We start from the raw sequence: 12,075 nt of genomic DNA, 5'->3' as shown, positions 1-12,075 counted from the left end.
CATGGCTACCACCTCCATGCAGCGATGCGTTGAAGGAGAAGGCGAGGACCCACATGCCTTGTTCTTCCTCTTAGTAACAAAATGTTTAATATGTTACAGTTATGCCACTGATGATATACTTAAGTCTTTTTTAGGTATTAAGTATGTTGAAAGTTCCCCTTTGATGCACCTAGTCCTGCAGTGACTTGATGTGCCAGGACAGGGTGATACCAAGGGTGGGCACTACCTTCTCAGAGGATAAGGAAAGGGGGAATGGGGTGGGAGAAGAGCAGAGCGGGGGAGTACAGGGAGAAGACTGGGGCTGATATTGTTATGTAATGTGGATAAATAAATTCCCCTCTTCTTTCTAATATACCAACATTTATTTATTTATTTATTTATTTATTTATTTATTTATTTATTTATTTATTCTGGCTGTTGAATTTGGTTACATGTTTTTCTGTGTTGATTTCCATGGTTATTATATCAATGTTTTTTGTTCTTTATTCGTGAATATGATGAACTCTGCCAGGTGACTGTCCCATGCCAAATGAAACTTAAATTCCCGCAGTTAACTCTGTCTGACCACACCCTGTTTTCCTCTTTCTGTTCTTCCTGATGCTATTTGTTAGTATTTCCTTAAGAAATTTTGGGGAAGCATCCCTGAAAGATGAGTGTCCTAAGAGCGTCTGAGAAGTGAAATTTGAGGCCCTCAATAATATAGATTTCTAATGCTTACAACCAATGACTTGAAAATCGAGGCGATGTGTTTGGTGTAAAGGAGGAGCCGTCCACAAATCACCTGCTGCACTGTCATGTGGCCACACCCACCAGGCTGAGACTAGCTGGTGGACGGTTTTGGTGTTCTTTTATGTAGCAAGTTGCTTAAAGCCAAGGTAACACACATCTTTTATTAATAAACTGTTCTTTTAATCTTGCCTTTTGACTATTGAAATTGTCTTTTTAAAAATAAACACCTTCGAAACCTAAAAAGTTTGATTGTCATGGCTGTTTATTTAAAGCCATTGCATGCAATGGTTTCTTGGTTTTGGATTCTGGATCCTTGTCTTGTCTGTGGATTCTTCTTGATTTTGCCTGTTCTAAATCACGCCTCACATTTATAATAATAAAATTGTTGGAGTGACCTTTATGCCCAAAATATCTTTGTGTTTTCTGGAATAGCCAACAGGATTCTCTCCTCCCCTTTACTCCTATTAAAAGAAAGGGTGCTTGGCATTCTTGAAATTTTAATTAATTTAAAGCAGTTGTGAAGGTGCTTCTGTTTACCAAACTTAAGATAAAGAATAGCACATGAAAACAATAAACCAAAGGGAAATGTCAGTCTTCTTAGTGCATTTATATACAAATAAAATGTCAGTATGAATATTTTCAATGGTTGTATATCTTCCACATTAAAATAAACATTAGGTTCTGGTGCCAGTGCTGACAGTGTATCTTCAAACAGGTTTTGTTTCTAGGTTTAAATACTCTTGTCTGTCAAGTCTAATCATAATACAGTCTGCAAAAGAAAGTAGAAATTTAATCATCTTTTCATTTTCTGCAATATATTCTCTCTCCAACAGAACCAGTAGCTCAATCTGTATAAAATTGATCATGTCATATAGCTCAGCAGATGATCCTATTTTTATTCCAATATTGTGAATATACAAAATGAATTAAGTAGTCTTATCCACAGGACATTTTTTGAAGGAGAGGCAGTGTATTTCTTTAATAAACAATAATTTCATATATTTATGGGGTGTGATGTGATGGTTTGAATCACTTATATATTACAAGATGATCAAAGTGGACCAATTAACACTCAACACTTATTCATCACTTTGAGATGAAAATGATTCAAGTCCTCATTTTAGTGATTTTTGAGATACATGGTTTAGTGCTAACCGTGGTCACCTTGCTGTAAAGATCAACATTTTACATTTGTCTCCAGGTTCTTGGTTTAAGATTACAATCTGGAGTGTGCTTTCTGGAAGGGATCGCCAAGGAAACGAAGTGAAGGAGATTGCAGGCTCCTCATGTGTTCGGATGCAGTAAGACACACACAGGTGTTCTTGTGTTTCCCAGTTATCCGGCTTAGGTCACCAGAGTCAGTGAACGCACTTCCAGAGGATTCTAAGCCTGTCTTTTGCGTAGTCTTGGCTGAGTTCCAATCAACGAGAGGTGGGAAGGCATTACTAAAACCTGTTCAGATCATAGACCTGTTACAAGCAAATTAAATGTGTTAAGCTACTCAATAAGTAATTTTGTTTGCAGCCATAGTAACTGTAATAGACGTTAGTTCTGAAATGCACTAGCTGACACAGAGAAAACACAAGAAATGCACTCACGTGCTGTTAGAGATAACACAACTGCCAGAGGACCTGAGTTAGAACTTTTAGAACTTTTGGACTCATAAGCAGAAGGCAACATCAGTTTCTAGGCTTCCTTTCAAGATCATGGATGAAGAATCCCCTAGATTTTAAGAGCCACTGGTGGCAGTGTGTATGAGTGTGTGTGTGTGTGTGTGTGTGTGTGTATGCATGGGTATGGAGATGTCTTCAACTGATCTCCACATTTATTATTATTATTATGATTATTATGATGATGATGATGATTATTAATATTTAGCTTGGGCTCTTGTTGAATTTGGCCCTTACCTTATCATCTAGAGTGACTGGCTAGAAAGCCTCAGGATCTTCCTGTCTCCACCTTCCTAATGCTGGAAGTATATGTGTACAAATCCATATGTGTGTGCTGGGGATTGGGACTCACATCTTTATTCTTTACTGAATGATGTACTTTCTCAGACACCGGTGGTATTATTTTAACTTTACAGATGAGGACTATGTCTGTGGCTACTTAGTGAGCAAGCAATAGACCTGGGATTCAGCCACAAAGTCTGGCTCCTTGGCCAACCATCTTCACTGCTTCCTGTCTTCCTACTGTAAACGTAACTCGGAGGTATTGGCTGGAGATCTTAAAAAGACACTTCACACTGTAAAAACATCGAATGCTATTTTTAATGTATTTCTTAAGCTCTGATTTTTTTCCAGCCATCTACCTTCTGGGACTATGTTAACTTGGTTTAAAACAGGCATCGGTGGTGTTTGTTAGTTGTGTAACTTGCGTTCACTAGTTCTGGGGATTTATAATCCCACTAAACCGGGGGGGGGGGGGGGGATTTTGTTAAATGCTGGTGGCTAAAATTACCATGACATTGTTCAGCTATGAAGGCAGCAAGCACAACAGATAATTTCGGTTTCTGCAAACACACCCTTATTATCTCATCATCTGTGCTAGGAAAGTGTAGCATTGGTTTGGAGCACAGTAAAGAAACAGGTCTGGCACATCGCGAGATCAAACACATGAAGCGATTTGCTTGTTCCACCCCAAAATATTGCCCCTACCTTTTAGCCTTTGCCTACAAGAACCGATCAGCACAGGGCGACTTCTGCTGCAATTCAATTAAAAGAGTCGTTATTTTGTCGCCTAATACGTCAGAGGTCCACACTTTGTAGTTGGCAGAGACATCTGCATTTGAAAACTTCCAGTAATTGCTGATTATTCCTGACGTGGTCCATCTTCAACAATGTTTTCCAACACTGCTCTGGAGCTTCCTCAGCAGGAGAGGAAAGTGCTGCAGTCATTTCTGCTCTTGTGTTGTTAACAAGCAGGTTAGCTGACAGCACGGAGTGGAGTGGGGCCACGCCTTCTGCTCTGAATGCCTGGCTCCCTCTCATCACCACACCGATTTCTCCAAAACACAAACACTTTGAACACTAATAAACTAATAATAACGTCACAGCTTAAAAGCCTGCCAGGTTAGACTCACCCGGGCCCCAAACTTACTCAGAAAGATGTAAAATACCCAGCACTGTCAGTGTTTCCTTACCTTCTATCATGTAGGCAACTTCTCCAATTTTATTCCCATCTTCCTCATTCTGCCCACATCCTGCCCTTGACCCCATACACTTGATATCCAGACTCTTGCTGTTCTCCTCCTCTTCTATATTTTCTATATTCCTGTCCAACTTTGTTCATTGCTCTATAAAAACATTATTTGTATTATTATGAAAATTCATATATATCAGAACCAGATGTGGGTTGCTTTCCTGACAGACAACAGTCTGTCAGGGAGACCTCTGAGTGCCCCCAAACACTGCAGACTCTACCAGTGCTAATGTATACTGAACTAATTGGTTAGACCCTAGCCATGAAATTGCCAGAAACTTTGGTCACAGGACACGAGGAAATCAAGCTGAAACTTGGCAAGAAGCGACTTCCCTGTTGGCTCACCACCATATGGCTAGCAGTTGCTATGCGGGCTGCTGGCTAAGAATCAGTATCAACAGTTTTACTCAGCTATGGACACTTAGCACAATGGTGTTGACCAGATATGCAAGATGAGCCCAGTGCAACAGCAGCAAGTCAGCTGTGGAGTAGCTCAGTGGTTTTTGATAGGGTTTGATGCTTGCTTACAGGGAAGAATCCACACCAGGTGCTGTAAAGATCATAGCTAGAGATGTTGTAGGCTCTAGTAAGAAAGCTGCTGCTGTTGCTATTGTTTTATTAGTGGACATGTTGTGCTTATAAAATTGCCTTCTAAATAACAGTTTGTGTGTTTGTGCCTTTTTTTTTTATTAAGTGGTCAGTGGTGACCGCTAACTCTTAACTGGCCAAAGCTCCAAGAATAAGTGTCTGTAGAATGTCCAGCCATCAATCAGACATCGGTGTTATCTTGTCCAAGGCTAAGAGAGCACCATGGAAGGAAGGGAGAGAGAAAGGGAGAGATGGGAGAGGTGGGGAGTGGAGTGGGATGCTGATTTATGAACTTGGCCTGGCCACTGCACATTTGAACTCATGTTGCTTGTTAGTACCTGTTCAGGATCTCCTCAAGATTGAGCGTGTTGACACCCAGTCATGGAATGAGGACCCCGTTCTTCTGTGAGGACCTATAGGCAGTTAATGTTTAGTGGGATAGACATTTTCTCTACTGGTGTAGACACCAATGAAGTATCCATGCTCTTGTAAGCAACACTAATGAAATTCTCTCTCTCTCTCTCTCTCTCTCTCTCTCTCTCTCTCTCACACACACACACACACACACACACACACACACACACATGCCCACATGCCTACACAGGCACATGCACACCATGAGAATACTAGGAGGGGCTGGTTGGGAAAGGGAAGGAAACTGACTAGAAGTAGAGGGAGAGTGACAAGAAAGGACCCCTACCCTGTCCTTTGACTACCTTGTCATATGTAGGCATCATTTTAACTGCACTGATGTACTCAGGATGAAGAAACTTGCATTTGTCATTGGTTCATGAGGCCCACATGGAAACCCCCAAGAGACCCATTCCTGGGGAAGAAACAGTTTCAAAAACAGTTCCTAGTGAGACTTGTAGGACAAGAACCTGTTCCCTTCCTGGCCTCCCAATCATTACCTTCTCTCCTTAAATTTAATTTTCTGTTTCCTTCCATAGGAGACTCAAGTGGATTTTAAGCACTCCCGAATAAAGAGTAAATTTTATGCACATTATACATATATACATTTTTAAAAAATCATGTGAGTGGCCTCAGCATTTTAACCCTTGATTTTATTTAAGTCTGATATCTAAGTTTGGGTTTCTATTGCTATGATTAAAATACCATGACTAAAGCAACTTGGGGAAGTAAGGATTTATTTCATCTTATAACTCCCGTAGGGCACACAGAGAGAGATCAGGGCAGGAACTCAAGGCAGGAGCCTGGATCTGCTAGAGCTGATGCAGGTGCCATGGAAAGGTGCTGCTTACTGGCGTGCTCCTCGTTTCTTTCTCAGCCTGCTTTTTATACCATCCTAAGGTTATCCAACCTTACCCAACCCTATCCAACCAATGTTTCATAAAAAAAGAGGAGATCAAGGCATCATTATGTATGGAATAAAGACCATGTGAAAGCGGGAAGATGGGGGTCGTCTTTACACACACAGACACAAACACACACACAAATACATACAGACACACACAAACACACACACACAAACACACACACATACATACAGACACACACAGAAAGAGAGAGAGAGGGAGGGAGGGAGGGAGGAAGAAGGAGGAGGAGGAGAGGGAGGAGGGAGAGGAGAGAGAGAAAAATTCAACCCCAGACAATTTACTCAATGACTCCTAGCTTTCAGAATGATGAAAAATTACAATTGTGTTGTCCAAAGCTCCTGGTTTGTGGAATCCTGTGATGGAAATCCCAGCAAACTGATTCAATCCTCCACAGATGTCTGTGTAAAGCCAGGGCACTTCCTTATGTACTTTTACAAGTTACAGACTGAGATGGATTCGTTTATATTTTCCCATCACTTAAGAAGAACCTGGCCTGGCGTAGGTGTGTGGGCGTAGGTGTGTGGGCGCTGTTTGTTCACTTGAACAGCAAACACAAACTCTGTTTTGCTCACTGCAGTAGCAGGGCAGCTGGCTGCCAGCCTGGCTGGTTACCACCTGAAGTTTCCAGTCTGTTGTTTGTTTAGTTCTGCCTATGAAAATGGCTCCTTTTGTTCTTTTCTAGTCGAAAAGCAGAAGTGAAAATATATACATATAAAAAAAGTGTGCTCATTGTAAAAGAAATCTGCTAATGCATCAAAGTATGAAACAGAATAAAAACCCACCCGGAACATCCTCCCCACAGAAGCTCCATTCAGTTTTTTTTTTTTTTTTTTTTTTTTTTTTTTTTTTGGTGTGTATATGCTATTTTTAAGGAAGTTACATTAATACTGTCACCAGTGTCCTTATCCCCAGTTAGAAATGCCATGTATGTTGAAGCATATATAGCTGTGATGTATAATACAGTGAATTTTTGCGCACTGTCTGAGCCCACACAGAAGCAAGCTCTAGAACTGGTGTTTTGCCTTCCTATTGCAGACCCAAGCATATTTATTTCAAAGTGTCCCCCCAAAGCCACTTGTCTGAGGACAGACCACTCCCTCCTCCCAGACTCTGTGCCTTGGAGGAGACTATTCAACAGCTTAGGAGTTAAAGCACTGTACCCTTGAGGAACAGATAGAAGTCAAAGAAGTCCACCAGATGGTACTATTGTCTACCATATTATGTGAAAGTGCCTGGAATGGGAAAGCAAAGCACAAAGAGCAGCCATGGGAAGCTCCTCCATGGAGAGAAAGCTCAACTGGGAACTCCACTGTACTACCCTAACTTCCCTGGGCTGCTTCTACTGGATGCTGTGAATGCCCAGGTTTGATCACAGTACCTCTGTCTGTTTTTGACTTTGAAGCTTCATCTTAAAGAGACACTGTTCTGCCTGGGACTGTATCTGGAACTCCAGCTGGTTGCCTTACAGGGGTTTACCAGTATTCTGAGTACCTTCTCTGATGATGTTTCTACCTACCTATCTATCTATCTATCTATCTATCTATCTATCTATCTATCTATCTATCTATCATCTATATATCTATCATCTCAATTTATCTATGTATCTATATAAATCTATGTATCTATGTATCTATGCATGTATCTATCACCTACCTTATCAATCTATGTATCTATGTATCTTATCTCTGTATGTATGTATGCATGTATGAATTCATTCATTATCTACCCACCTACCTATCTCTTCCCATTGTCTTTCTTAATGTCTACACTGGCTTGCTCTATGCTTAATAACTTTATTCATCCAAAAACTACAGCTACCATAGATCATTTTGTGGACCATACAAAAATGGTAATATGCTTTCCCAATATGAATTACTGTAGCTATATTTTCATATTGGAAATTAAAATAAATGTAGATTTGTATTAGGGATTTTAAGTAGTTGAATTACATTTTATATACTTAGTCTCTATGATGAATAGTTTGGATTTTTTCTTTTTTCTTCCTAATGTAAAACATTCTATGAAGATTTGCTCTCTTTGTTATGGTTGTCTCATTTTCCTATTTCTGTCCAATAAATTTCATTTGCTAACGATGTTTGGAGCCATGCACTCTGTCATACATATAGGTATCAGTGGAACTGAGACTGTAGATACAGATAATGGAGAACTGTCTCCTCTGAGATACAAAGAATTTTCTGCCTCTCTGTTGACTTCTAGACCCAAACACCAAACTGTCTTGGCTGAATCAAATTCGAGATATCCAAAACCCAGTTCTTGGTGTCTTGCTGGAATATGACTTTCACTAGTTGGTCTTTCTAATGTCAGCCTGTAGTGACACTGCCACCCAGTTGCTGAAGTCGGGATAGGGGAGGGGAACTCCCTCTCTATCACGTTCCACATTGATCTTGATTTTATTTCTAAGATGCATCTCCAGCTTGTCCTTTTCTCCCTGGATCTGTCCATTTTGTCCAGATGTTAAGTTTGAAGACAATTTCTGACTACTGGCTTGCTCTACAAATCCCGAGTGCTCTGGCACTTAGATCTCAGTACCACCTGCATTCCACTCTAGTCCTTCTCTGATCCCTCCTCACTACCTCACAGTTCCTAAAGCATGCTGAACTTTCTCCATACAAATAGCACAGGTTCTGGCATGGACCCCGAGTCTTATAGGCTATTTCAGACTGCTCTTTCTCTCCTGATATGACATCACTGCCTTCTCTAACGTCCAGAATGTCTATTTTCGTTTAGGATCATACACATAGTTTAAACAAAACCCTTTCTCTGACTCATACCAAAGACTCCTTGATCTACTTAAAAATTGTGTGTGTGTGTGTGTGTGTGTGTGTGTGTGTATCTCCGCGGCATGATATGCATGTCAAAGTCAGAGGACTATGTTTGGGAGTAGGTTCTTTCCTCCCACCATGGGATCTGGGGATCAAACTCAAGCTGTCAGGCTTGCAAAGGCAGTTGCTTTTACCCTCGGAGTCACCTGTCAGCCCAGAGCTTCCTCTTTCTTGCATGTATCCTTTTGGAAGTGGGATTTCTTTTGCCTTGAAGACTTACAGCCACAGAAGAGCCTGGCCTTTATTTCTCTCAAATATGGTGTGTAGTATGAACAGTCTTCATTACATTCACATGCGAAGGATGTTCTTGCAGTAGGAGACATTTTGGACCAATTTTAAAGCTATAACAGGTCTTTTTACTGCAAATGGAATGCAGTGTAATGGTCTTTTGTGATAAAGAATCTTCTTTGGGATGACTTTTTAAATCTACAATTTACTTTGCTTCAAGGTTACAACTAGAATTTCACAACTATAGAACTTTTCTGGAAGTTGAAAGCTGCTATGTGGAGCTTATGTCCCCAGACCCCTGGACACTTTGTGTGCATACAGGGAAGCATGACATGGACCCTGTGTTTCTTCCTTCTTCCTGGACAGTGTCGGGCTCTAAGATTTGTTCTTTCAGTTTGAGCTTTGAACACACTTGCTAGTCTACTGAAATTCAGGTCATAGAAACTGTGTTTTAAAAATGATTTGACTGTATCTAGGACAGGATGCTAGTGACATAGAAGGTAAGGGTAATGAGGAGGGTCCATAACGCTTGGCTTAGAAGCTTAGTAAATTCTTGGAGGTGAAGATTAAATGCATGGACCGATGATGGCTGGAGTTGTTCTGTGGCCTTAAGAAAGGGAAAATTTAAATGCACGCAGGATTATTTAATCTTCTGGCACACCAGAGTGCGTAAACTGTTGTTCTTTTTTGTTTTCTAATTTAAAAAAGTAGAGATTGCAGTAGCTGTCGTTTGCTGATTCCTTACTGATAGACTATTCTTATCATTCTCTGAGTCTCTACAGTAATGGATTGCTCTTGCCATTCACCGAGTCCCTGTTGATGGACAGCTCACATGTGCAACTCTTCCTCCTTTTAGGGACTGTGTCTAAAGTCAAGACTAGTCAAGAGTGTGCAATGTAGGTTCAGGCCATGGCAGTTACTGTACTGGGCCTCCAGAACAGCTATTCTTTTTTTATTTATTTATTAATATATATGTTTTATTTATTTACTTATTATGTATACAGTGTTCTGCCTGCGTGCCAGAAGTGAGCACCAGATCTCATTACAGATGGTTGTGAGCCACCATGTGGTTGCTGGGAATTGAACTCAGTGCAGCCAGCACTTTTAAACTCTGAGCCAACTTTCTAACCCTGTATTAATATGTTTTTTAATCAAATAAGTTTACCCTTTTCTCCTGTCTTAACCCTTCCCACATACCTCACCCCTTTGCTTTCTCAACTTCATGACCTCTTTTTTCTTTAATTGTTATTACACAGCCCCACTCATTCCTAAATATATAAATACAATGTGCTCAGTCCCTACAATGTTACTTGTGTATATATATATATATATGATTTTAGGGATGACCACTTGGTATTAGGTAACCATTTAGGAGTCTCTTTGGGGAAGAGTATTTCTCATCCTCTCAGCATTCCTTAGTTGCCTCTAGATTTTGTCTAGGTTTGGGGACCCATGAGATTTCCCTTTGTGTATTAGCAAGTTAACTGGCACCATTCTTGTTTGGGTCTTGTTTAGACAGCCATGTGGTTAAGAGGACATGGGTGTAGCTTGCCTGGCAATTTAAGCACACACAATCTCACAGCAGACTTTCTGTTTCTCTGACTCTTACATTATTTCTGTTCAACCTTCCATGATTTTCTCTGAGACATAGGTGCAAGAGTTGTGGTCTAGATGTATCAGTTGGGGATGAGTACCACACAATCACTTGCTTTCAGAATTTTGATCATTTGTGACTTTTCTGTGATAGTCTCTGTCTCAGAGCAACCATCCTAGATATAGGCCAGAGTCTCTGACAAAAGTCAAGGTCTTTCTCTGAACTTAATTAACTTATTAAGTTGTTGGGAATTGTTATAGTTTGAGTCTGGAATGTCTTCCAAAGGCTCCAGTGTTAAAGTACAGCTTATGGATTGGCACTCTTGGGAGCTGGTGGCAACTTTAATGGTGTGACCTATGGGGAGGTCTGCTAGACCTTAGTGGTAAGGAGGGCAGAGGGATGCTGGATCTCCAGCGCCTTCTCTCTGTTCCCCAGGTGATGATTAGTTCTGCTCAGTCTCTAGCTCTCAGCCACAGTCCAGTGCCTTGCTGCGGCCCCAAAGCCAATGGGGCCGATTCATCCTGGACTCAAACATCCACAACTGTGTGTCAAGAGAAAACTCTTTCTCTTCTTTCCCTTTTTTCTTTCTTTCCTTCTCTCTCTCTTTCTTTCTTTTTATTCTTCTTTCCTTCCTTCCTTTCTTCTCCCTCTCTCTTTCTCTTTCTCTTTTATTTTTAATAAATGGCTCCCAATTCTTACAGTTATGATAGCTAACACAACACTAGAGAAACTTTTTGCAATTGAATAATTAAATTCAGAGGTGATGAACTAAACAGTGCTTTATACATAAGTATCTGATGGTTGCTCCTCAAGAGAGTGCACACATCTATGTTTACCCATGAATGCATTTAAATTTATTATAAATTCCAATTAAAATATGCCTGTTACACAAATTTCAAGTGATACATAAAATATTCAACACTTCTTCACATTTTATCTAACTCTGTGAGTCTCACAGGGTCCTTTCATTGCCTTTTCTGAACGTCAAGGTCTGTAGCCAAGCACGGGTAATAGCTGAGCACAACGGTTGCATTGGATGTTATTTTCATCTACCTCAATTTGAACAACAAAGAAATGGTGATGTGTGCTAGAAATTCACAGGGCCGGGGCAACCTCATTGGTGCCAGATAAACAGGTATGCACCACCACACCCACCTCCATGCCTTTACTTCTGCTCTGATTTCTTTCCTTTCCTTTACATTTTTTTCCAGATTAATTTTTTATTATTCATTTTATTTGTTTACATTTCAAATGATATTCCCTTCCCGGTTACCCCTCCCAACCCCTTCCCATCTCATCTCCTTTCTTCCTCCTTTTGCCTCTATGAGGGAGCTCCTCCACCCACTCACCCACTTCTGCCTCACTGCGTTAGCATTCCTCTATGTTGGGACATCACGCCTCCACAAGACAAAGAGCCTTCCCTCCTCTGCTACGTATGTATCTGGAGTCATGGCTCCCTCTTTGATGGGTGGTTTAGTCCCTGAGAGCTCTGGGTGGTCTGTTTAGCTGATATTGTTCTTTGTAAGGGGTTGCAATCCCCTTCAGCTCCTTCAGT

Source organism: Micromys minutus (assembly GCF_963924665.1).
Source record: "Micromys minutus genome assembly, chromosome: 1".
Taxonomy (NCBI): domain Eukaryota; kingdom Metazoa; phylum Chordata; class Mammalia; order Rodentia; family Muridae; genus Micromys; species Micromys minutus.
Note: the sequence above shows the minus strand (reverse complement) of the source record.